The following is a 26,400-nucleotide window of genomic DNA, read 5'->3' as shown; positions in this document are numbered from 1 at the left end:
AGCAGGAAGAGACAGTAGACCCCGGAACCTTAGCAGAATGTATTCAGTCTTACTCCCATCAGCCTTGAGGACAGCACCTCACTTTGTCCTACCCTTTTTATGATGTGCTTACAGCTTTTATGATATTTTCTCAGCAGCCACAAAGGTGTCCTGAGCAAGTAGTCTACTTGTGTTTTTTGGAAAGAATAGCTTGTGAATAGGAATAGAAGTTCTCCAGCAAGGAGAGCTCAAAGGGGACCAAAAGAGTGTGCGCTCTCTCCAACCCCACTCAGAAATTTTGGTGTGTTAAATAAAAAATAGCTTCTCCAAACATCTTTTTTGAGGCAACAGAGAACAAATAAGTATGCCATTAATATGTATGTGTATGAATAGATGGCAGAAAAAATAATATTTTAAAGTTAAAAAGGCACTTAAAGATCATTCTAGATTAAGCCTTTTGTAAACAGACAGGAAAACTAAAGTTCAGTTATGTACCTGAATATATTAAGCAGTGTTCATGCTTGTCCATCTCTTCTCCCCCATGTTGGTAGTCAAGGGTTTCAAACAACAGAAATGGATTGGGGGCCCTGACCAGCAAATTGTGTTTTTCCAAATTTCTTTCTTTTTTCTCTCCCCCCGACCGCATCTTCTTTATGCAGGTATGTGTTTTTCTGAATTTCTGTAACCTAAATAACATATTCTTAATAAGGAGGAGAGCTATGAAAGAGGTAGCTGGAGGTGGGTTTAGGTTAATGTGAAGGTATGAGGATGGTGCATAGAGTACATTTAACTCCAGCCTGAAAATTAAAGCCAGGGGCTTGCAGAATTATTAAGTTCTGATAGTGTGCAGGAGAATAGCATTGTTGATTTTTGTTCGTTTGTTTTTCGTTTTTTGTTTTTTTTGAGACAGAGTCTCTGTCACCCTGGCTGGAGTGCAGTCGTGCTGTCTCAGCTCACTGCCACCTCTGCCTCCCGGGTTCAAGAGATTCTCCTGCCTCAGCCTCCCAAGTAGCTGGGATTATAGGCACTCGCCACTATGCACAGCTAATTTTTTTTCTTTTAATTTTTAGTAGAGACAAGGTATTACCATATTGGACAGGCTGGTCTCGAACTCCTGACCTCTGGTGATCCACACACCTCGGCCTTCCAAAGTACTGAGATTACTGTGCCCGGCCCATTTATTAATTTATTCATCCATGTATTCATTTCCTCATTTACAAATGCTGAGCCCTCACTACTGCTTACTTCTTGGAGGACATAAGGTGTCAGAATGCTCCTCCATCCCAGGACTCACAGTCCCATGCAGGAGCCAGGTATGCAGGCAGATTATCACAATGCACTGTGACATGCGAGCATTTGTGTTATTCCTGAAGAAAAGGAAAGCCCACCTGGACTCTGAATGCAGTTTGCTCCAAGTCAAGTGCCATATTAAAAATACTTTACTGTACCCTAACAGTGCTGTCTGTGCACTAATAATCCTCTGAAGAACCTTTTTCCCTCTAGCAAAAATAACCTGCTTAGAAGATATTGTGGAGAGGTTTTCTATTTCTTTTGAAGCTATAACACCCTCCAAATGACGTACTCTGTGTTTCTGTTATTCTGTTCCCGGAAGGACCAAGGCTCCTGAGTCATAAGATGGCAGTCATTCTCCACAGCCATTGGCTCCCGGGAAGCAGGCATTTCCATCGTCTGCAAAAGGAAGAATTAGCCGCCTGCTTGAATCGACCGTATGTGTGTTGGTTGAGAGTTGTGATGAGACGTACCCCTGACAAGAACTGAGTTGCCCAGCCAGCCTCCCTTTATCAGATGGGCCAGTGCCAATCATCATTGTTCTCGCAAGGTGATAGCAGGAGTTGTTCCCTGTTAGAAGATGGTGGCATTCTGGCAGGGTCACCGTGGTGTTAAGATGCATAGCATTTGTCAGGTTTGCCTAGGACTTCTGGAGGTTTAGTTATGAAACTTGTTAATTGAGCTATAAATATAGCTGCAGCCTTTGCCTTCCAGTAAGGCAGTGTGTTAATTTGGGTTTGGCAGGGGGATGGTGCAAGCTGCCAATGTTATGTTAGGATTAGTAACGTGCAGTACATTTTAACTCCACTTCCCCATGTGCCACGCGTTCCTCCTCTGTTTGTTATCTTTGTGAGGGAAGAGAGAAGAAGAGAAAGCAAGCTCATCATCATGGGCATCTCACATTAGGGATATTTATCTGTGGGCCTGCTTTTTACCCCATAGGTCTCCAAATAGAGTCAGAAGGAGAAATGAGGAAACCCATACGCATGATTCCAGAGGGCACAGCCACAGCCTTCTGCCTAAGATTAGTGTAACCCCAGTTGAGAACAGGGGTGTATTTGCTCTTGCTCCCTGTGGGGAACCCCTCCCTGTAGTCAGGATCTCTCTCTCTCTCTCTACTTTAAGGTGGAAGTGATCATCATAAATATATATTACCCTTTTTATAAAAAGCACACATAGAATTAGAGGTGGAATGGACTGGATTTATTTGCTTGTTTGCTTGTTTCTTCTTCAATGAAGAAGGGTATTAAATGTGTCACTTGCTCATCTGACTGAGAAAATATGTGAGAATTTTAAACCAGACAGAAGAGCAACTTTGGTTGCATACTTTTACTCACAGAGGAAGGGAGGTGAGGCTGATGAAGCAGTTATTTTCATGACCCTTTAGAGATGCTTGATAAGTATTGAATGAATGAATGGATGGGTCTCAAACAGCTTTAAAAGAGTGGCCTTTCAGTTAACTATGTCTGCTTTCTTTTCTGAAAACACATCAGTGACCTGGAAATAGGCTGGTAAAAATGTGGAATCCTGTTTGTTGGCAATGCCGTTGAGGAAAGAACTAACTTCCAACTAAATAACACTGAACATTTTTTTTTTTTTCCTAAAGCACCTGGCTTGAGTAGAAATATGAACGATTTAGAAGCCTAACATCCTGTGTGGGTTTCTCGGGAGACAATGCTGATTGCATTTCCCTGGTTATAAAATGTTACAGAGAGATCCGCTTGAATTAAATATTCTTCGTTTTTCATTCAGCTTTCCACTTCTTGGGCATGTCTGTCACCTCCGATAAACAGAATTTTCCACTTGTTTTTGTTGTTTTGTTTCTTTCTTTGTGTGTGTGTGTGTGGTTTTAAGGAGCAGAGAGTTTAATAGGCAAGAAGTGAAGGGAGAAGACAAAAGGAAGAAGCTCCCTTGTACAGAGACAGAGGGAGGGGGGCTCTAAAGCCAAAAGAGGAGGTCCCCCTGTTGTTTTGTTTCATTGGAGTGCTATGTCTTTCTTCCTTCTTGAGTTGAACTCTAGAAATAAAGATGTTATATCATGGACACAGAAATGTGCTCAACTCTAATGAAGATTGTATTATTATTATCATTTTTTTACAGTGAGACTGTAGCCTGCCTTAACTACACCAGCTGTTAATTGTATTTCTCTTAAGTCCTTTTGATATTCATTTGAAATGCGCTTTATAACTCATCTGGTAACCTTGCTGCTAACCAACAATTATAGTCTGACATTTGAATACAAAGAATTTGGGACAAGCCACAGTTGTACATGGAAACTTTTAAAACAACGTCTCCCTTAATATATTCCTTACTGAAAAACATTGTGAAGAAATGATTATAGCCTCACTAAATTCTGACATGCTGAAAAAATGTCTGTTCATTCTTTGAAAATTTCTACCAACTTAGTGATTGTGAATTGAGAAAACAATAATAATAAAACAGCCACAGGCTATACCAGGGAGCCAGCCTTTCCCCCACTCCACCCTGTTCACAAACTTGACACAGCCTGGACCAATATTAATTCCAACTGTTTGAGGTGGACAGTGAGTGGGTTCTATTCACAATGTGGTTCCTTTGGAGACTGAAGAATCTGGAATCAAATTGATAGGATTATTAAAGTCTGAAGCAGGCTGCTATGGGCAGTTGTGGGTTTTTGTACTTAGGCACCAGGCCGAGTAGGCAAGTGTGAGCTGGAATCTAGCCCTGGTACTGCTTGCCAAGCTGCATGCTCCAGCCTGGGGCTGCATCGACCGGGAGGAAAGGGCCATTCTGCAATTCATCTGCCAGGGTGGAGTGCCTTTTTGTAACTTGCACAAAGATATACAGTGCGCTAGAGGTGGCCTTGGCTGGAAATAACTGTTGTGGGAGATCCTATCTTCCCCATTGCTGTTGTGTATATGAAACACTCCTGGACTCTTAACAACCCCTTCATTAACCCACCCCTATTAGTGAGAGGAGAGATGACTTATCGATCTGATGGCAGAATCTTGAAGGAGAAACTAAACATGGGCATCTCTGTCCCTTTCCCCTGTCTCTCTCTCTTTAGGGAACTAGCTGCCCATAGAGAGCATACATCCTTTAGGTGGATGCAGGAGGTGAGGAAGGGAGGGATGAGAGGCCTGACTCAGTGGTCTTGGAAATTGGAGTCAAATTCCAGGAAGCTCAGCTGCACATCTCTCCCAACCTTGCTTTCTTCAGTAAGTAAGGTTCTAATTTGGCCCCCATCTGCTCACTTCTTTGTCTTGTTTTTTTAGTTGTTATAGAATTCAGGAAAAGGGGTGCTATTTATTGAGCTCCCAAGAAGATCTTAGAGACCATATAATTCCCCATTTCCCTCCACACCCACACTTATAACAGAATTGTTCATTCCAGCAAAAGCCACGAACTAGTGGGCCATTGGCCAAATGCAGCCTACATCATATTTTGTTTGGCACAGAGAGTGTCTTTTTGAAAATAATTGCACCAACATTTAAAAATGAGAGATTGCATGTGCACATCAAGAATTCTGACCTTTCTTAAAAAATAAAATTGGAAAATCTGGCTACATCGGTCCTGCCTCTCCACATGGCAACAATCAGCTAGAGTTGTACTCCCTTTTCCATGGAGCATTTACTCTCCAGTTTTCCTCTGTCTTCTCCTTTCTCTGTTGGCTCATGGGCTAAGGCTGGGTGTCAGCCACCATTTATCATTCCTCTCACAGTTTTTGTTTAGAAGTAAATGAATGTCCCTTTATTCTTATCTCCCTTTCAAAAGTCGATTGAGAAGTCTCTATTTATGAAAAAACATGGGAGAGAGCAAATGTCTTTATGGAACCATAGATTATTTCCATATGTTTTACACGGTTTTTTTTTTTTTTTTTTTCCTGGATGATTCACATATTATGCCACCTACCTGGCTTCTGTAGATATTTGGGATTTCTTAGTGAAAGTCTTTATGCTTTTCTTAAAATACAACAAATGAAAAGGAATTCACTGCTATATGGAAGCTCTTCCGTTTCTTAATACCTGCTCCCTGCACCTTGCACACAATGGTATTGGCTCAGCCACCTCGAGCCAAATGAAGAAATATGCTGCTGGTAGCTCGTAAGGTGTTCACTAATATTTATTGTCCTCCTTTTGGATGTGGTAGATTTCACCTTCTCTAAACCCTTAAAGTTAACCATGACAGAGCGACTCGCATCAGCCAACAAAATGGCCACAGAAGGGATAGGTTATTTTCAGAAAAAACTTGTGAGAATCAGTGTGAAGTGAACAATTAGCCTCTCTTCTTCCTGTCTGTGAACAGGACTCTACAGATAACAAAGGCTCCTTCAGCCTGTGTGCCTGAGCATGTTGAGTGTCTCAACCCTCACCTTCACATCACTTCAGATCAGAGATGGACAGGTAGTGCTAGTGAGGGTGGAAAAAAAGAGCTTTGTTGTTTTAAGTCCCTGAAATTTTAAGGTTGTCCATAGTATTGCAAGCCTGGTCTATATTGATAGAGACACCACTTCTTCCGTTTAGCAGTTCTGGTATTTGAAGATCATTCCGTTGCCTTTATTTTATGATTCTCTGGAACAAACTTCCATTGGATACATGCATGATGTATTTTCTAAATATGCTCCAAGGTTCCATCCCATTCCATTGAAGAAAATCTTTCTTAAGATAATATTCCTATGGTCAGTGCTGCCAACAGCTGCAGAACAATCCAGAACAAGAAGTGAAATCTGCCTCAAAGCCAGAAAAAGAACATTGTGACCCATTCCTTATTCAAGAATATGTCACATTGGGCCTGTTTGCTATTTTATGTGGCCCTGGGTTGTCTGTGATAGGGGCACCAAGAAACGTGTTGTAGAAAACACAGTTACCATCCATCGCTGAGAAAAATTGAAGGCATTCTTCAAACTTTCCAGCTCCCCACTGAGTTCCTGCCATGCCTGAAAGTCTCCAAACTGTCCTTGAACTTGCTGCTGTATTCAGCCTTTATCTGAAACCCTACACTTGCTTGGTGGAGTGAGTTCCAAGGTTTACTGACTAGTGTGAAACTGTGTAGTCCCTTTATTGTTTCTGAAGAACATCTTCTAAAATTCAGGAAATACACTCTTGTTCTAGTACTTTGATAACTGTATAGGCTTGAACTCTATAACCTTTTATTTCATGAACCTTCCTTGTCCTACCAAAGGAAAAGAACATATTTTCCATTTGGGGGTTATTTACAAGGATTTAAAAACATTCTTCATAACTCATCAGAATTAAAACATTATCCAGTATACTATTTTTAAATGAATTTTATCCATCAATCCATCTGTTTACCTATGTTAGCGTCTCCTTTTCTGTTTTTGTCCCAATGTGTGTTTGGATGATGTGATGAGTAGCAAGGAGGAGCTAAATGAGAACTGCAGAGAGGAAACAAAATCGCTGTTATTTTTCCTTATAAGCCTTGTAGTCTCTCCCCTCTTCCTAGTCCCTATTCAGGAGAACAGAGAGATGAAGGCTGAAGGTTCCAAAGGTCAGTGTGATACACTGAGCTCATCATAGATATTTCAGTGGGAAAACCATTTTGATCTCCCGCCTGCTGATTATAACTTTGGGTGAGGTACAATAGGAACAACTTGAAATTCTGCAGTAAGAAGGTTCCAGCTCCAGCTCTGGAGGTAATTAGGTCATTTGGCTTGTCTAAGCCTCACTTTCCTACTTTGTAAGACTTTTACTCTATTTACCTCATTGAGGTCACCCGAGAGTCCAGTTCAACACAGATGCATTCCCTTAAAGTGGACTGCTATGAATGTGCTAAACTGTTTCATTTAGGATTCTTTCAGGCTTCTGGGCAAGTAGAGGCATATTTTTAGAAAAGTAAAATTTTCCCAAAATCTTTTTAGAAGGCCCCTATTGGCCTTCGGTCCCTGCCATTTCTCCCTCTATGACCCTTTTCAGGCAACAGTGCCAAAGAGTCCTAGTGAGGCTTGTCTCCAGCACCAGGTAATTTTTACATCTTTCCCAGCTTCAAATGCAAGCCCCTAAGGAATTTAGTCTCCCTATGCCCCTCCACATACTGTTTGCTGAGTTTATGTGGGAGGTCCCTAAGGTTATACAACCTAGAAGAGCTGATGTCTGAGACCGCAAGAGATCGGGCTTCTGGCTTTGCTCAGAGATTGGACTTTTCTGGTGAGCGGGGCCTCAGTGGGAGGATCATAATGCACTGGGAGCAGTAAGGGACTAGAAGGAAAGGAAGGCTTCCAAGTGCTGAGGGCAGGCCACATAGCCACCAGAATCTCTTTTCTTTCTCCACAGTGGGACGTATCCCTTCACTCTATCTCCTACTTGTGTCACCAGGGACATATATTTTCTATTTGCAAATCAGACAAACGAGATTTAAGGATTTCTAGGGCAGTCCTGAGCACTTGGTTGGTAGTATTTTCTTTGGGCAGGGACTAGCCACTTTCCAGCTTATTTTCTGGATACTCAGAAGTTTCCCAAACGTTACTCTGAGGGCCGTGTAGAAATACACTCTTCTGTCGGGCTTTGGTTTCTGAAGTGTGAATTCCTGTGACTCATGGCTGTCGTCTTATTTCTCATTTTTAAAAAATGAGAATTATGTGGAAGCCAGACCAACTGTTGTGGACTGAATTGGTAAAAGAAAAAGAAATTGGATTCCAGGTGATCCGGTCCATCCTCTCTGAGAAAGCAGATTGTGGATGAAAACATGGGTATAAATGAATCAACATATATTACCTTTTTATATGTCCTCCCATCATCAGTGTGTTCGTAATAGGAATATATAAGCTGGAGGGAAGACTTTGTGATCTATGCCTCAGATTTATTTGCACTCCCTGGAGTCGCTGCTTAACTAACCTTGCCCTGCCCTGCACCATCCTTCATCCTTGCAAAGTAAATAAATGGAGTTCCCCTCAGCTTCTTTTCTTAATTAGCTATCAAAATTTGAGGTGTCACCCAGACGTTGAAGTCCCCTCTGACTCTGTTTTAAGAACGTGGGGGTTGTCTTGCTGCCCTTGGCCAACTCTTCCCCTCTCCTATCAGTGGTCTCCAAGTTGAATGCAGCCGCACACGCGTTTCCTGCCTGGCTCCCACCACCAGTTTCAGAGATGGCGGAGCTCCTGGCCTCTGTTTGTATATAGAGCTGTCTGAAATGCATTCGGGATCTCTTGAGGTGAAAAGAGTTATATAAACAGAGAATGTTATTATGGATTCTTACTACAGATGGAAATGACTGGGTATTCTCAAAATAAATAACATTTCACATTTTTATAGATATGTAACATAATATGCATGTGTGTGTGTATTTATATTCTTTCCATCTTGAATACACAGCCTCTCCTTCCTCAGCACTTGGATAAGCCATTCATTTTGCCTCCTGCTTTTTTGATTCTCTTCTTAAGAATTCATTTAATTGTTGCCAGCATTTGGAGAGTTAGGATGAAGCGGTTATAGGCTTCCTGCTAGCTCCCGCCAGATAAGCCTGCCGTGGCTGTAGCAGTTAGGAGAGCTGAATGCTGAAAACACTTAAGTTCTGTTTTTCCACTTCCCCTCTAAAGAGAGATCAATCGGCTAGTGGCTCAGCGTAATTACAAATGGAAACTTCCTAGAAGAGGTGCCCAGAGTTAGAGGATTCAGTGTAAGGCACCTAGACCTCGAAGTTACTTGTTTAGACATAGTGGGTACCCCCTCCCCCTTTTATTGAATCTGTATATTTATTTTCTTTGAGCTCCAGAGGACATAGCATGCCATATCTCATTTACATTAATCTACTTTCAGTTAAACAAACAAGTGAATGTAGGTAAATGAATGATAGGATTATCACTTTCATAACGGTGCCATTTCCACAAGGAAAACCCCAAGTATTGGGACCCCATGGCTGGGGTTTGCAGAAAGGAGCAAAGATGCCAAAAATTTATCCTGAGCCAGGGATGAGGAAGATTGGCATCCACAAGTCCAGGCAACACAAGGCAGGCAACAGCTGGCTTTGCCAGCTCCACCTGGCTCCAATAAAGGACTGGCTGCCATGCTTGGCAATGGCTGGTGGGAGAGACAGACAAAAGCCAACTTCCCCCAGGCTGGCCAGTTCTGGTGGAAGAAGGTGGAGGAAGGAGAGGTAGCTGGGTGAGAGGGCCTCAGGCCCTCAGTATGGTGCTGAGAAAATGACTGAGTTGGGGGAATTCAGGCCAATTATAGAGTGATCCTTTCACACCCAGCCATCTGGAGATGCCTGTAAGGGGACTGAGCCTATAATTGGGAAGCTAACCTAAATAAAAACTTCCAAATTTCAAGGAGATTTGATAAAATTTTAAGCTAAGTTTTACTGAGTGTCTACTATGTAAACAGGCTTTTTGATAGGTGCTGTGGTCAATAATAACAATAGTCATAATGATGGTGGTAACAAGATGATGATGATGGTATATTGTTAAACTTTAATGAGCACTTACTAGGTGCCAGATTGTGTTATGTACCTCAGCCCCTTTGATTCTCACAATCTTCTATAACATAGACTTTGTTACTATCATCCTCCTTTTAAAATGAGGAAATCAAGACTTAGGGAGTTAAAGTAATGTGCCCATGATCATAGAATTAGATGATGTTGCCGGAATTTGAACCCAAGCAGTTCAACTCTTAATCTCTATTCTAGACTAGGTTGGAAAATATATGGGGTTGTACTTAAGGAACTAATAGTCTAGTAAATAAGAAACTACATAATAATGATGATGGAACTAATTAATAGTAAAAATAATAATACAGTAGGACCCCACAGTAATGCACTCTACAACAAAGTAAATTCAGATATAACACACTTGAATATTGGATTTCATTCCTGGCTTTGAACTCACGCTAAAAATTAACTGCACAAACACCTAATCTATATTTTTAGAATTATTATTTTTTGGATCCCATTCAGAGTGATCTGGAGGAATATCACTATATAGAATTGGTATAACAACAGTAGTAATAGCTGATTTGAATAGTATAAAAGAGTAGCTGGTTTTTATGAACCACATACCATGAAGCCATTAATTCTAGTTCTAGTTGTAAGTAAATAATGTTATCCCTGACAGAGAGATGAAGATCACGAAGCTTACGTGATCTGCTCAAAATTGAGTAAGTTAAGTGGAGAGCGAGGATTGGAATTGACTCAGAATGAGTCTCAATCCAATGCTTGCTTCACTATGCCATCTATATTGTCTCTCTCCAATAAAATAGGATATATGAGAAGATTGCACATGGTACAGTTACACAGAGGAGAGAGCATATTTAATTTTAAGGAACTGGTTTGTATCAGAGAGACAGCTAACATTTACTGAGTTCTTACTATGTGCCAGTCACACTACTGAGCATGTAGACTGTACTCTTTTATTTAATCTTTGTAAAAACTGAGTCAAGCATTATGGATGAACAAGAACCATCCAGATAGACTGTGGATGAGAGGTAACTAGTCTAAGATGAGCGAATAGTATGTAGAAAGGCCTAGAGCCATGAAATATCATGGTGTGTTTGGCAGAGCTAAAATCATTTTGGTGTTACATGAGCATAAAAGATAGTGCAGAAGGGCAGTATGTGGTTGTGGGAGAATAGAAAATAGTGGGGATCGGAGATGGAGTTATAAAGATAGAACTGTGATGACATTCTGAATGGCGTTGGACCTGGCCCTTGTCCTACAGATAATATTTGGGTGGCAGAGTCCCGGAGGGAGAAACAAGTCCAGGTAGAAATTTAATTTTCTCAAAAAATCTTGAAAGGTGGAGCTATTATCTCATTTCATTGTAATCCGTAAGGAAACGTGATGCCCAGATAGAAAGAGGAAAGAACTTAGCCAAGATTTTGCAGTTTGCAAATGGCAGAGCTGGGCTTCAAACCCACTTCTCTCTGGCTCAAAAGCCCACATTTCTTTTACTATCCCAAGATGTATTACTTTACATAGCTCAGTTCTAGAGCTTGGAAAGGAAATGAATAGGAAGAAGGTAGACAGAAAGTGCTCAGCAACTTCAGATCAACTTACCCAAGACTGTCCTTGTGTTGCCAAAATAAATTGCTTTTTTCTTATAGATTTTTATTAAAATTACTGATGTTACCATTGCCACTATGAATTTTAAAAAGGTCAATCAAGAAAGATGATATTGTAAGACGGAGTCACACAGAACCTGAAGAAAATGATCAAGTAACAGTAGAGCCTCTCTAACTTCTGTCACTAGCTAGGCTGCGGCTATTTACATTTAGAAAGTAGGGCTTCCAAGAATTGCTGGTGCAGGTCATGCATGCACAATGATACCCAGTGAGGAGAAAAATCTTCCTGGCAATTGACTCACCTGTCCCAGCACTGAGTTGTTTCTACCCTGAGGAAAGGACCCATTTTTCATACATAGGAGCCATATAGGTTAGCAGAAGTCATCGTCATGAAAGAAGCATCAAGAAAGTGGCAGTTCCCATTAAAAGTTTTAGCTGGTCTCCACATTTTACATTAAAAAGCACCACTCCACCCATTGTTTGCATAATTTCAGCAATGCTAGCATTTAACTTCTAGTTTAATGATATGTTCAACCTTTACCCCAAATTATTGTTTACCCTCCAAAGCTTTTGATTTTCTTGATTGACGCTCCAGATTATTTTGTTTGGTTTTGTTTTTGCCTTTATTTTATCCTAATAAGTGTGGAAAAGAACTGCAGCACAAGAGTCTGATGGTTTGCTCTTCTACTCAATATTTAGCAGAACTGTCCCACATTGGTTACTTTCTCAGAATTCCAATTTACTCAGCTTTGAATTGAGGATAATAATACCTACTTCCCAAGGATGTTTAATGGGAAGTGTCTGACTTGGAGTGAGACCTAAAAAGTGGTCATGATTATTGGGGTGTTGTATAATAAACAGTCAAGATTACAAAGGTGTATCTTCACCCAACCTGGCTTAAAACTGCTATCATTCCAGATGCCCCCAAGTGACAGGTTTACTACAAGGACAAATAATGAATTATAGATTCAAAATGGGGAAGTGGTAAGGGGCATATAAGAACTCATTTTCCAGGTGGCCTGACTCGACACCATCTCCAAACCCTATTTTTTGATAGGTTTTTTTTTAACCTTTCCTTGAAGGAAATCCAACTAGTTTTTTTTAAATCATAGTTTTAATAGTTTATTATAGTTTTTTATTATATTTATATGTATGAAACTATACAATAAATTGCATGTAATATATATTTAGATTATACATTAATGTAAGTATCTTCTTGTCTCTTACAAGTCTTTGCTCAAACGGATTAATACCCTCTCAGTATGGTCTACCTTGACTCACTACCACACTCACTATAAAATCCAATCTTGCCCACAAAACACCTTCTCCCTTTCCTGATTTATTTTTTTCTTTCTTAAGCATCTCTCACATTCTCATATGCTACATAATTGTTGTTTTGTTCATGTTTTGTATACTCTCTCTTTTCCACAAGAATATATGCCCCACGAGGGCAAGGATTTTGTTCTTTTATCTTGGTGGCCTTTTCCCCAGGGCCTAGAAGAGTGCCTGGAATTTGTAGGAGCTTTATGTTGAAGAAATAAAATTATATTATGGCCGCTTTCCCCCATAATTTCTAGGACCTGAGAGTTTTCATATTTTATTTAAAGTTGCCAATAAAATGCTTTTTTTTTTTTTTTGGACAGTTGATACACCTACAGACATAGAGGTCCTAATGAGCATCTCAAAAGTTTACTTGGCCCGTCATTTATGAAAACCAAAGTAATTTCCCACTTGTCCAGAATGATGCATTTTCTCCTGGAATGAGAAGCCTGAAGGTTGCCTCTGCCTATTTCATGAAAAGGAATAAAATTTAAAACTATCTCTTCCATCTATAAACTTTTCCCACTCTATTACTAGAAACTTCTAAGATTGTAACATCAATCTGAGATATTGTGTAATGGATAGTAATTAAAGGCTTAAATCTTGACTCAAACAATGCAGTAATGCTGCTCTGAAAGGGGAAGAAAAACTAAGGTCCGTCTCTTCCAAATCTCTCAATGTGGAAGTGCTTGTTTGTAAATTGTCAACTCTGTGTGTATGTGTATATATTTCTTTTTAAGTGATGATTATTTTGGGCAAGTAAAGAGCTTTGATTGCATCATCTGTGCATAAAATTAGTATGAAAGTAATGAGTTTTTTTTTTTGTTTTTTTTTTTTTTGGTGATTCACTGAATTGTCAGGTGCTAGTTAAATGGCTAAGGCAAAGTCAAGTGACAAAGATTTTCTTAAATCTTTGTTTCAAAGTAATGTAATGGAAACACATACATTTCAATATGATTGTGTTAAAGAAACAATTAGCAAGACAGCATATAGATGTGTGTGGGTCAAATGGGAGGATGGGTAACTTTAGTATAGGGAAATAGAGTGCATATTCAAGATCACGGACAGTTTAATCACATACATATAAATAGGGACAACTCAGTTTATTTGTTGACTTATTGCTTTTATATTTTATCCTGAAACTCTACTCTATTTTGTTTAATTGACAATGGTTTCTATTTCCCTCTCCTTGAGTAACTATTTTTCATTCCTGAGTTTGGGGGTGGGAAGAGGCTTAAAATATCAGTAAGACAAATGGGAAGAAAGGCAAAACTATCTTTGTCTGCAGGTTATATAACCTGTGTTTATTATTTTTATAAGGGATGAAGATATAGCCACTGTAGTATTCAGAAAAAGGGAATCATATTGGTTGGTTCTCATGTGTAGGAAGCATTTCAGGCTGAACATAGTGAACTTACTAGAGTGCTATCCTCAGCTGATGGAAGCTGAGCTTATGTTGTAAGCAGTGCATATTATTGTATAAAATTTACTGCAAAGAGGAGTGATATGAATAGAGAATGTATACAGTAGCTTACTGCGTGCTAGCAGGTCTTTTCTGGGCTCCTAAATGTTAACTGGATAGTAATGTAAGTTATTACACTCATTAAATTAGGCCACAAACAAGTCAACAGTGATTCAGCAAAATGGCTTTGTTTGTATAGTGCAAGGAAGTCTGATAGATATCCAGTCACACATTTATGGCTAAATGGATGAAGATTTTAACATTACAGCCTAATAAAAACCCCATACTGTGTGATTAAATAAGAGGGAAAGCAGTAAAAAAGAGAACGCGTAATGACGGTAACATGTAGGTCAGTTACAATTTAATTGTCATTGCACTTCATTGCTAACATATCAATTCTCTGCTGCTTAGCTGAGCAGAAAACAACAACTTAACATGTACACTGGGCCCACTGACGAGTCGTCAAACCCCCACTTCCATCACCTGCTTTTGACTACTTCCTTAACAACCACATGAAGTCTTCCTGCTTTAATAGGATAATCTTGCTGAAAGCTCCTGCTGATTGTTTCTTCCTATGCTCAATGCATCAGTGATCAGTAAATTTACTTCACACTCTACATAGATGCTAAAATTAGATTGTTTGCATTACAACTTTCAATACTTCTGCAACAAGAAACACCTGCCTGCAGATTTATATTGTTTTGTTTAATGGTTTAAAATAAAGATAGCCTCACAGTGGCGATACCTTGATGTACTATATCGGAGGCACACAATGGCTGATCATTTTTCTTACTTATCCAATTTGTACTGTATTTCTTGCCATATAAGGTATAGCTTCATTATCATTAATTGCAGCTTTAGAAAAACCGAGGAAGTATTTATTCTTGCCAACTTTGCTGCAATTTTACTTATTCAATGCAACTAAGAAATGAGGGGGGTAGAAAAGCGCAGTATATTTAACATTTTTTCCCTGAATCTGGATAATTCACACAGATCTCAAAGGGGCTTTGGCACCTTTTTAAAATGTTAGCTCTAAAGAATTGTCTGCCTAGCATACTTATTCTGATCTATAGTAAAGACTTAACCGAGTACATAACCAAACTATTAATTCAGGTGCCTAAGGTGACATTTTTTATCCAGCTTAGCGTAGTCTATTCCATATAGAATAGAGCACAGCTCTTGGTATAAAAAATGATCCAACAGAAGCTAGATAACTTTATTAGAATGATTAGAAACATCAACATTTTTTTTTCTCATTTCAAATCTCATTTTAATTCAGATTTCTGGGAATCAGGCCCATAGATTCCAAATGTCGCAAGTATGTTCTACTGGTAGATTTTCTTCCCTCTGCACCTCATTTTACCTATTTAGATGGAATCATGTGTCATCTAAGGGCAAGAATAAGGTCCTGGAGTTCAAGATCATGGACAAGCAGAGCAAAATCCCCAGGAACAAATTCTGTCTCTAGAATGATATCTAGAGGCAGTCTCCAAACAATGAGAGTTATTAGTGATTTGGGAAGAGCTTCGTGGTTACCTCTAAGACTGGCAGCTTATGAATCTCCAATTCTGATTTAAGGGTCAGTAATTGATAGATACTAATCCAAGATTGTAATCGCTAAGAAAACATTTATAAGAAAAAAGGGATGAACATAAGGAAGGCATGTTTCTTCTTTATGCACTATGGATGGAAATTCTTTCTTTGAGTTCAACCAGGGAAAGACCAAAGTAGTACAGTAGTTTTGGTTTCCATGGTGCTACTTATAAAGATTATGCAAAGTGTTTAATGAATAAGTAACTCCTCTTAACACTCTGTGGATGAAACACTTAAGAGATTTGGACAAAAATAACAATATGAATAAAAAGTTATATGTGGTGGTCCAAATGCCTAGTTATCTGCATATACCCCTGTCTACTCAGCTGCACCAGGAAGATGGCTGTCTTCTATTAAGAGTACTCTTTCATATCCTTTCTAATAATAAGTACAGGCCAAATTTGTTCCTCTAGCATAGACAACTTCTTATCATCTTGGATAATCATGCCTAGTGGAATTGGTAACACTCAGACTGCCTAGAAAATGAACCCTAGCAATATGCAAAGTTGCTTATCCAGGTGAACATTCTGCAGATGCTCCAGAAAGTGAGGGAGAAAGCTGAGGAAGACCTGTCATCGCAGAACTATCCAATTAGAGTTTTTATTGGTGAGGGTTCTCTTCAGTCTTTTATTTTAATTCATTTGTTGAGTGCCCATATACATTTCTCTCTGTCCCCATGCGAAATAAATTGTAAGTAAAAGACTCATTTTTACAAGTAACATATATTTTCTGGGGGTTTGGGGGGAAAATGCATTGATTTTTCTATAAAAATGAGCTTTGGAGATTTACAAGTGCCTGGCCAGCTAAATATAGAAGTGTGATAAATTCAAATTCACAACAATGGATTTAACCACATTATTGTCAAAATAATTTATTTAACCATGTATTAACTTATCTGAAAATAGCTGGAAGAAGGACTGGAGAAAGCTGAGTTTTCAAGTGTTTTCAGATACCACTTTTGAATCATATTTACCACTTGTCTAATTTTTAAACCTTGACTGAATAATGCCATGTTCATTTTATCTTTGAATCAAAGAGAACTTGGAAAAATTCCAAATGACAAACTATTCACTGACTTCGAGCATAGATTTATCACCCAGAATATTAACTAGCTTGATTCTTGATACTACTTAGCTGTTTTAAATGGTAAGGCCAATCAATGTTCTCTAGGGCTATTTTAGATTTGTGTCTCTCAAAGCTGTAGGAGATTAGTGTCTCAGCATGGACTGAGGGAAGCAGTGCCCCGTTATGCATCGTGTGTGTGTGTGTGTGTGTGTGTGTGTCTGTGTGTATGTGTGTCTGTGGGTGTGTGTGGCATGTGTGTGTATGTGTGTGTGATGTGTGTGATGATGGTTTGGCAGGATGGACTTCCACCTCCAACAGCTGCCTTTTATAAGCTTATCTGAAACACTGACACAATTTTTGGAAGCTCATTAGACTTAAGAGTGATTGCAGATGAAAGAGGATGCACGGTTACTCACTGACATTCATGCCTGCTTTTTAAATCTCATGCTGTATTGTTGCGGATCTTGATTTCACACTCAGATGCTTAACCCCACATTAATATGTGTCTTCTTCCTCAAGATGAACACAGTTGCCTTCCTTGCCTGGTATTATCATTCCCCGCCAACAAAATGGATTGCAGGAAGTTTAGAGGGAGAAAAAACAACAGAGATGTCTCGAAATTTTAACCATGATTTTTCCATGTATTCCTTAATGCAATTCATATTTTTAATGCAATACGTATTTGTGAGTGCCTCCTATGTACAGCCGTGTCCCGGCACAATGTAGATTCTTCTGGGGAATTAGCTTCTTAAATAAAAAGACAGGTATTTTCATCTCCCTAGGGTCATGCCAGATGTCTATTTCTTTTTATCTTTCCTTATTAAATTATGTTTACCTGAATACATCAGGTTCATTTCACCTAGGCAGGATGTCCCATTAAGCATGACAAGTAGAAGGTTGCAAGATTAATGCCCTTCTTGAGCTTGAATTAGTGTGTCAGCATCTTTCCAGACCTAGGACCAGAGTATCCAGGAAGTATTCCATAATGGACCTTAGCCTCTAACTGAACTGCTCTAATATTATTCCTATAACAAGACTACTTTTAAAGAGTCTCATTATTGGCTTCATTAGATATGTTACTTGCATCAGTGGCTGTAGTTACGTGTATAATATAGGAGAGGTTAACATAGCATATTTTTTATGTATTATATGGCATACAGCTTGAAGTAGCCAAAAGGTTTATGGCGATGTAATTGGTAGTTAGTGTGAAATTTGTAAGACAAATAGACAATATCTAGGGTAACCCCTCTAATCCTCATCTTTCAGTTTTTTACAGCCACCAAAGGGCCTCATTAAAACAGCAGTCAGCACCTTAGTGAAAAGATACAGTGCTTAGAGTGCCCAAATGTGACAGAAAATCTGCATTTTGTAAATCTGACACCTTTGATAGATTATACAGTGTGAAGCCATTTCTTCTAAGCATTATGATAACGCTTAAGGTTCTCTTCTGAATCCAACTTTGCTATATTCACCAGCTATAACAATGTGAAAAAGAGCCAATTGAATAAAATGAAGCTTAGAAGGTGAAGAGGAACCTTTTTCTATGCCACAAAGCTCTTTGCAGGCAAAGGGGCTGGAACGCAGTCGTTGGCATTTCCAAGGACCACTTAATCTTGGGGGTAACATTCCTTTAAATATGAGGATGCTGCTTATGAATACGCCAGCATTTGTGTACAACAACATGTAGGCTTCCAGGACAGAGGAATCGTAGTTTTATTTTTTATATGGGAAAGATTACTGGCTTTTCATCTTTTTTAAAACAGATTAATGTTTTACAAGGGTACCCAGGCTAAGGGAATTAATGAAAACCTTACTCTTCATTTCACAAAAAGACCCTGTGAAATCTGAGACTTCAGAATGAGGAGGTCCAATGCAAATGATGTAAAACCAAGCAAATCTTCTAATTTAGTTCTAGGTAGCTGCCAGCACAGAGCAGGACAAATGAAAATGACACCATGAATTGTAGAAGCATAACTGCAGTGATCTTAAGCAAAGACTGGCCTCCCTTCAAGCCCTCACTATATCTTTCCCCAAGCCAGAAGAGTTTGGCATTGCCCCTTTCACTCTGAGTCTCATCCCCAAGGCCTCCTTCAGAGAGATTTGTATGGACAACTGACAAAAAAGGTGGAAACTCAAATTGTAAGGTCTATAGAAGAAATAGTCTTTAGACATTCTGTTACATGTAAATGTACATTTTCATTATAGCTTCTTAGAGGAAGAAAGAAAGGTGTAGAACAAAACTTCAACATGATTTCATCTCTATATTGGCCCACGATTTGAAAATGTTTACTAATTATGATTGGGCCAAAACAGAAGGTGACTTCTCTTGAGCCCTTTGTGTCTGCCTGTGATTGAGGACTGTTCTTGTATGTATGTATTTCCAGCAATTCTTACAAAAGTAGAAAAGCCCATTCCCCACTCTTCCAAGCTTTCCATCTTTCTGGTCAAATGATATTAAAATGAAGTCTTTTGTTTTAAAACTTCTAGAACGATGACCGGACCATTTTGGCCTGTATGGTTTATGTATTTTATGATGAATACAAATTGCTCCTTAATTAGTAGTGGAGTATCTTTAGTAAAAATGGAAAAGTAGAAGAGATGACTAAAAAGCATTTTGTGTTATTTATGTTTTAACCCATAGCATAATAGAGTGTTATTTGTAAGCAGCTGTAATTCAAATGAAATAAAACATATTGACCATTGTTTATATTTTAATATTGAAAGTCTTCGAGGACAGATTGATAATCAGATTTAAACATGCCAAGGTAATTGCCTGTCTTTCTTGTTAGATATACTTAACCATATATACCTACTGAAATTTCCTTTTCAGTATTTTATGTGTACTCATTTTGAATCTATTTTCTCAAAGGGTTAGGATTTATTTTCCCATGTGATAAAAGAAACCAGTTTTCATTTAAAAGTTCCCATTTAGGTATTTGCAATTATTAATAATACAGCTTACAAAAGGAAACATTTCAATGACAGGAACCTTGAAACAAATCCTTGAGAATTTGGAATGGCTATTGCTTTCTCTTATAATAATCTGGGGCCAGTCACCACTTTTGTTGAATTCAGTGTGTGGTTTCGTGTGTGTGTGTGTGTGTGTGTGTGTGTGTGTGTTTGAGGGTCAAAGCTATTAAATTTTAGTCAGTTGCTAGAGGGAGTGGCAGGCCTCTTGACTGAGAAATCTACTTGAAATTACTCTTTGGGAGGAAAAAAAAAAGATAGAAAATTGCCTCATCAGACCCATCTTTCAACCAACAAATCCTGTGACTCTCACTGTTCTTAATTGTTGACCTCTACCATCTGTGTCATGCAATGTGGTAGGAACTCTCCCTTCAAATAAAGATCCATGCTACCTCATCAGAATGTACTTGTTAAAAGTGATAATGGTTCACAATCGGTACTTAGCCATGTGAAATACAATATCCCCTTTTAAAATGTGGAGGTTTCAGGCCTAAATTAATACCTTGGTATGTAAGTCATTACATTATCTGAAAATCATTTGATATGAAAGAGAAATATCTGTGAGATGCTTTTGTTATCCAAAGGGTTTGAATTGCTGAATTTATTTAATTTGGGAAAGGGAAGTTATTGTGTGATGTCTATGTTATTGTGTGATTGCTGGGAGTCATTTAGCCTTTAAAAAGCTGCCTTTACATATGTAGCACCAGCACCGGAAAATGTATTTTAGGAAGTTATATATTTTTTCATCAAGTAAACAAAAAACATTTGAAATATATCTGGCATTATATTCATGGAATTGGACTTTAAAAAATCACAGCCTTCTCCAGTGAATTATCTGAGTGTATGTGGCTTGCCTTGCCCCGCAAAATGAACTTAAAGGGGCATTGTGAATAGAATATGTGGGTTTAAAATTCAGTGGATTATTCACATCTGTTAGGTGAGAATTAAAGAGTGCTGAAATAATGTATTCTTATGTTTTAGAGCTATCACTGCCAAAGGCTACTGACTAGTAAGTATCAACATCTGTGTTACTTCTCCTTTAGATTTCCTGATTCGATGTGTCTAAACATTTCATTTACTACTGGAATTTTTAAAAGTAGTTTTAAGCCTCTGTTTGATGTACTAATTCATTGAAAGATATTATTAGCAAATATTAGTTAAAGGATTATATGTACAATTAGCCCAAAATAACATTAACTGAATGTTGTGATTCGTATTATTGAAAGGACGTCAGACTCTTGAAATGGTAAATAATGGAATAAAAATAAATAAAGGTACCTGTATTTTGACAGTGATATTCCACCTCTGGTTTCCCCATGCGCAAGCGTAAACACACACACTCTCTCTCTCCCTCTCTCTCTCACACACACAATCATTCAAATGCCTTTTCTTTCTCTGACAAAAATATTCATTAAAAACATTTCACTGTGCTGCCTTTTAATATAGCACGGGCATTCAACCTGCGCGGGAAGCTTCCTGGAACCGCACAAATACTGTGTAATTATCTGGTGGCTCCCTGCTGGCTGCTGCATATTCCAAGCACAAAGTGAGCAGCGCATTTCTAGAGCCTGACTCCTGTCTTCATTGTCCCTGCTTGGAATATGAAGCCTCACTTCATTATAGTAGACCTGATCAAACTTGATAGATTTAGCCATTATTCTTGACTGTGTCAACTTTCCACAGTTTTTTCTTCCCCTCCCCTCCTTGGGCTCTTTTGTTTTGCCACCCAGGGAATGCAGAATATTCCGAGTCTAGGCTTCTCTCTTTCTCGCCTCTTCTTCTCTTTCTTCCCTCCCTCTCTCTCTGGGCTCTCTTAATCCCCCTCCTTCTCCCTCCACCCCATTTCTTTCACTATCTCACCCCCTCTTTCTCTCCCCGCTCCCACCCAAACAAACCAAGGATTCAACAAATAATGTTCTTTCCACATCATGTGATTCCAGGAAAATAAGGCTGCAATTTTTCTCTCAATTGTCCTCTTTGGTTTTGAGTTTTCAGTTACTATAAAAGAATTCTGCAGCAATGTTGACACACAAGGCAGAAATTCTTTGAAAATCCTTTTATATTTCCTGTTAGTAGCACAGTAACTTTTGCTCTACGATGTTGTGATGGTTGTTTTTTTTTTTTTTTGTTTTTTTTTTTTTTTTTTGTCTGTTTTTTGAAAACTTTCAAGGAGCACTTCAGAGTTCGTGTTTTCAAGGATCATCCACATCAGTGTATCTTATCAAATTTTATAAATGCCGTAGTGCATTTTCTTTGCAAAAGGCGTTAGATCATTCTCTAGGCAAATACAGATGTTGATACAACTGGTTTAGCATAACAGATTGCTTGTAGTATTTGAAAGTTGCTATGCAACAATAGAGAATTATATCATAGCTCTAACAAAATTTTAAAGTATCGGAAAAATAATGCAACCCACATTAGCATAATTAGGACCACACTGATCCCTCAAACTGTCGTGGAACAAGTTAACCAATATGTCAGGAATTGTTACTGAACTTAAAATACTTATAAGGTCAATTTATCATTACCCTAGTTAATGAATATTTTGTGGTGAGATTTAATTCCTTGAGTTTTAATTTATTTCTATTGCACATGTAGCCCTTGGGTGGATCTCGAATGCTATTTAAAAGTTAAAAAATAATGCTTAATGTTAAAGTCTGCTTATTAAGTGCAAATTATTAGTACAGTAAAAACTTAAGGGCCTTAGAAAGTCCTCTCAATCTCAAGAGTATCTCCACCCCCCAAACCACTCCCAATCCTTTTCAATTTTTATTTTTTGAAAGCAAAAGCCAGGCTCCCAACATGGTGCTTTTCAACAAGTTTACTCACAGGATTCTTATTGTAGCTTCTGCTTTTATGCCACAGAAATAAGGTAAGATACTAGTATGGCATGAATTTAATATTATCCTGCTTAAATTTAAAATAAAATAATTATTTTTTAGAGTGGCATTTTCAGTCACACCGAAAGCTTCATGGCATCTTAAAATGTAAATTGCCGTGAAGCAACACAAAGGAGAAAGAGAAGATTTTGAAGGCAATCGCACTGATCACTTAATTCAGTAGCTGCATATCCTCTTGGCATAAGGTAATTAGAGTGCCACATTGCTGTAAAGACAGAAAGCTTAGGGTCCCATTCTGACTCACCCAGACGATAATACATGATTAGAAGTCAGTGACAGATCACAACTGCTGAATGACCCACCAAGGTCTTATCAAGGGCAAATCGCATAATTAGCATGCACTTCGCTGGCAAAGGAGTACAGTGCTATTGTTCCCGCACAATCAAATTAGCCCCGCCAATGAGGTCAGTGTTCTGTGACCTTAGAGACATTTTATGTCTTATTCCCCCTTCTTGTCTCTCACATACACACGTGCAATATGCATACATGCATACACACTTAAACTGAACCTAAGTTCCATGGACACTCCACACATGTTTTATAGAGGCATTTTTGAAGTACACTCCATTGACTCTTTAGTTCATCATATGTGGAATGAGGAAACTAGCTAATGTAGTCTGACCCTGGGGAACACATATGTAATGGAGCTACTTTGACATAAATTCAAGCATCTAGTGAGGCTCCGATCTCACATTATTTGCTCTTAATACGTCTGCAGCATCCCATGTGTACTAATGAAGTCTTCGCCTTCCTTTTGGCAGTCAAAATGACCTGGCTGATTTGTTCACTTTGCCTCCATCCCATCTACATTTTCCTCAAGCGCTATGCATTTCTGTGACCCTAAACTTCTCTCAGAAAGGGCAAAATGTGGAAAATGGCTGAGGTCCCTCATAGCTCCAGACCATTCTTGTAGCCAGGGTACCCCCTACTGTGCCACCGATGGCCCACTGAGTATAGCTGTCATAGGGTCAGAGGCTTCCCCTGCTGGGTGACTTGTTGGTCTGTGGTCTGAAAAGTGGGCATCTTCTTTTCATTTTCAGCAATGTGGGGAATCCTGGAAGAGCTCTTCAGTGAAACGACTTGACTGACTAGCAAGGAGCCTGTTTTGTTTTCCAGTTTGAAAGTCACTTTTTCATTTGTTCTACACACTTCATCACGTGTTCACTGCACAGGAGAGGTTGGCTGGCACTCTGCACTGAGCAGAAGCATATGTTACCCTCGCCCTGCCATTTCCATCATTCCACTGTGCTCTCCCTGAACCAGGTATTATCATGGCCCACGCTCCTGGATTCCATTCTGCTGGCATTACCTGCCTCCATACTTTCTATTGATTCCTTTAAAGACATGTTTACATGCTATCAAATTAAAGCCAAGTTTTGAGTCCTCTAAAGAGGATAATGAAGATATTTTGTTCTCTTAAGAGCTAAATAATTTCAAGTTTTCATTCTTCGAATCTTGCCCAAACATGACTCACAATTTACTACTGTTAAGATAAGGCTTACATGAGCTGAGATTTCATGACATTTTCAGAAACATGTAGTCCAAATTTTAGTGCTAATGAGAAGTCTAGGGAATATTGATTTGTATAAAAGGGAGGGGCTCTGGCTTGAGGCTATTGTTCAGGGAGTGGGGGCTGCCTGAGGTGGGGGAAGTTTTGGATTTGTGGTGCAATCAAGAAGCAATGGACTGAATTGAATATCAGATGACTTGGGTCTAGCCCTGCCTTTGAACTTGGCCAAGGCTTTTTTAAATTCTTGGCCTGGATGTCTTCATCTGCAAAATGACTAGATTTGGCAAGAGGCTCTCTCTGGTCTCTCCCAGAAATAACATTCTGTATTTCTAAAACATGTGTGAAAGCTTTGACCAGTTCATCTGGTCATATGTACGAATCAGTTGCCGTCTTTCAATGTTCGCATGTCACAGCTCTGACCATTGTAACTAATAGCAATGTTGCAGATAGTGGATGCAGATCTCAGAAATCTAACACCACAAGGAAGAGAGGGGTGTGAGTGTATCTCTTGTTTATAAGATTTCATCTTCTCTCACCCTTGACACATATACCTTGTGTAATTAAACACTAAGGAAAGGGAGAAGCCAATGAAAGCACAACTGAACTTACATTTAAATAATATGTTTCCAAAGTGTCACTGACCAGGCAAGTTTATCTTTGAGCCAATTAAATAATTCTAGCTCCACTTTGGCCTCTTCTGTAATTGTTGTGTTTTGTGACACTTACATGTTAATAGGCAATGCATGTTTACAGCTGTGTTGTGGTGTTCCCATGCTTCCAAACATATTTCCTTGAGCCAGTGAAAGATTTTGATTGACTTCTATTTTCTGAAGCTGAACTCTATGGATATTTTAAGAGAAGGAGATTTAAATTAGAGTTTAGCAGTATAGGGTCCTCCCTAATAATTTATTTTTAAAGTTTAGTTCATCTATTATAAATGCCTTAGTCATTTGTGCTGTATGCAGGGATAAAACTTTTCTTCTCCTATAGCACAAAGATAATTTCTAAAGGTCTTGTTGATTGTGCAAACACAGGGACGTTTCCCTTCAATGAGAATTAATACTGTCTGTCTATAGAATGGCAGCAGTATTCAGCGTGCCACAAAAGTTCCTGAAAACATCGTATTTATAATGATTGTGATAAGCTATTCCATCCTCCTGGTATTTAGCCTTCATGGTAACTTCTTTTTGATGAAAAAATATAGAGAATTATGCACAAAGGAGCAGTTTTTATACTTGTAATGGAAATATTAAAAAGAGACCCATTTTTATAAATTGTCTATCTAATAGAGATTTTACAGCATCTGTAAAATATAGACACTGCATCTTGCAGCACTGTTTCTGCTGTTAGGGTGTGTGCTGATTTGTATAAGGTGTATATTTTCATATGTGTGCTCTAGGTACATTATATGTATTACATATAAATATAAATCATGGTACCCAAAGTCTCCAGGGGACCCCCCCACCCCTTAGTCATCCAGTGCAAACCATGAAAGTCCCCTAACAAACAGGATTAAAATTCACTCCTTTCAACTATCCCAGGCATTTATTCCTTCCTTTTCATTGAGCTACATTTGTCTGATTTAACAAGATAAGATTTGAGTGCTGATGCAGCCCGTTGTTAATGTAGCAGCCGCATCCACCATACCATCGACACTCGGCATCAGAGGAATGCATAAATCAGGTATTCAAAAAAAATTAGATATGCAGCACACCAGTTTTATAGTCCCAGCCTCAGAAATTGAAATGGCCCAGATTAATGTATTATATCTTACACACTGTCCGAGTGAATCAACTTTAATATATTGAACAGATTCGCAGAACAAGACTTTGTTATCTAAGGAGCACTCGGAAGAAGGAATTGACCTGAGGATTTGATTTGGTTCAGGTAGTTCATGTTGTACAGCAGCATTTGAATAGTTTCACATAAAAATAAAATTTGTATTAGAAATATTTCACATCATTTCTGGGCTCATCCACACGGCAGCTTTGCAGAGGGCCAATATTACAGAAACAATGTCCGGCCAAGATATGATTTTAACCTTTGCTTCTGACATGGCAAAACAATATAATTGTAATTTTAATGCAAGCTGCTGTTTCTCAGCAAGGCAGCTGGTACGGGCTGACTTTAACTAGTTTGGATTTTGACTGGAAATGAAATGCCCATTGAATTGCTCATACAATAGAAGCACCACAATTTGTAGCATTCCATTCCCAAAGGCTCAGTCGGGGCTGAAGCTGCTCTGTGAAGAAGCTGCTTTTTATACTGTTGGATGCCTTTCCAGGAAAGGGCCGGCCTGGAAGCAATGCAAGGTTGTGAGGACAG

The 26,400-nt window shown here is 38.8% G+C and overlaps 1 long non-coding RNA gene across 1 annotated transcript in view; it reads left to right on the top strand.

The window, feature by feature from the left end:
* The window catches only part of LOC105552203, a 273,860-nt gene that overhangs the window by 234,862 nt on the left and 12,598 nt on the right, over positions 1–26,400 (top strand). The window lies entirely within an intron of this gene.

Source organism: Mandrillus leucophaeus, unplaced genomic scaffold (genome assembly GCF_000951045.1).
Source record: "Mandrillus leucophaeus isolate KB7577 unplaced genomic scaffold, Mleu.le_1.0 Scaffold547, whole genome shotgun sequence".
NCBI classification, from domain to species: Eukaryota; Metazoa; Chordata; class Mammalia; order Primates; family Cercopithecidae; genus Mandrillus; species Mandrillus leucophaeus.
The sequence above is the reverse complement of the archived record's forward strand: the minus strand, read 5'-3'. Positions and strand labels throughout refer to the sequence as shown.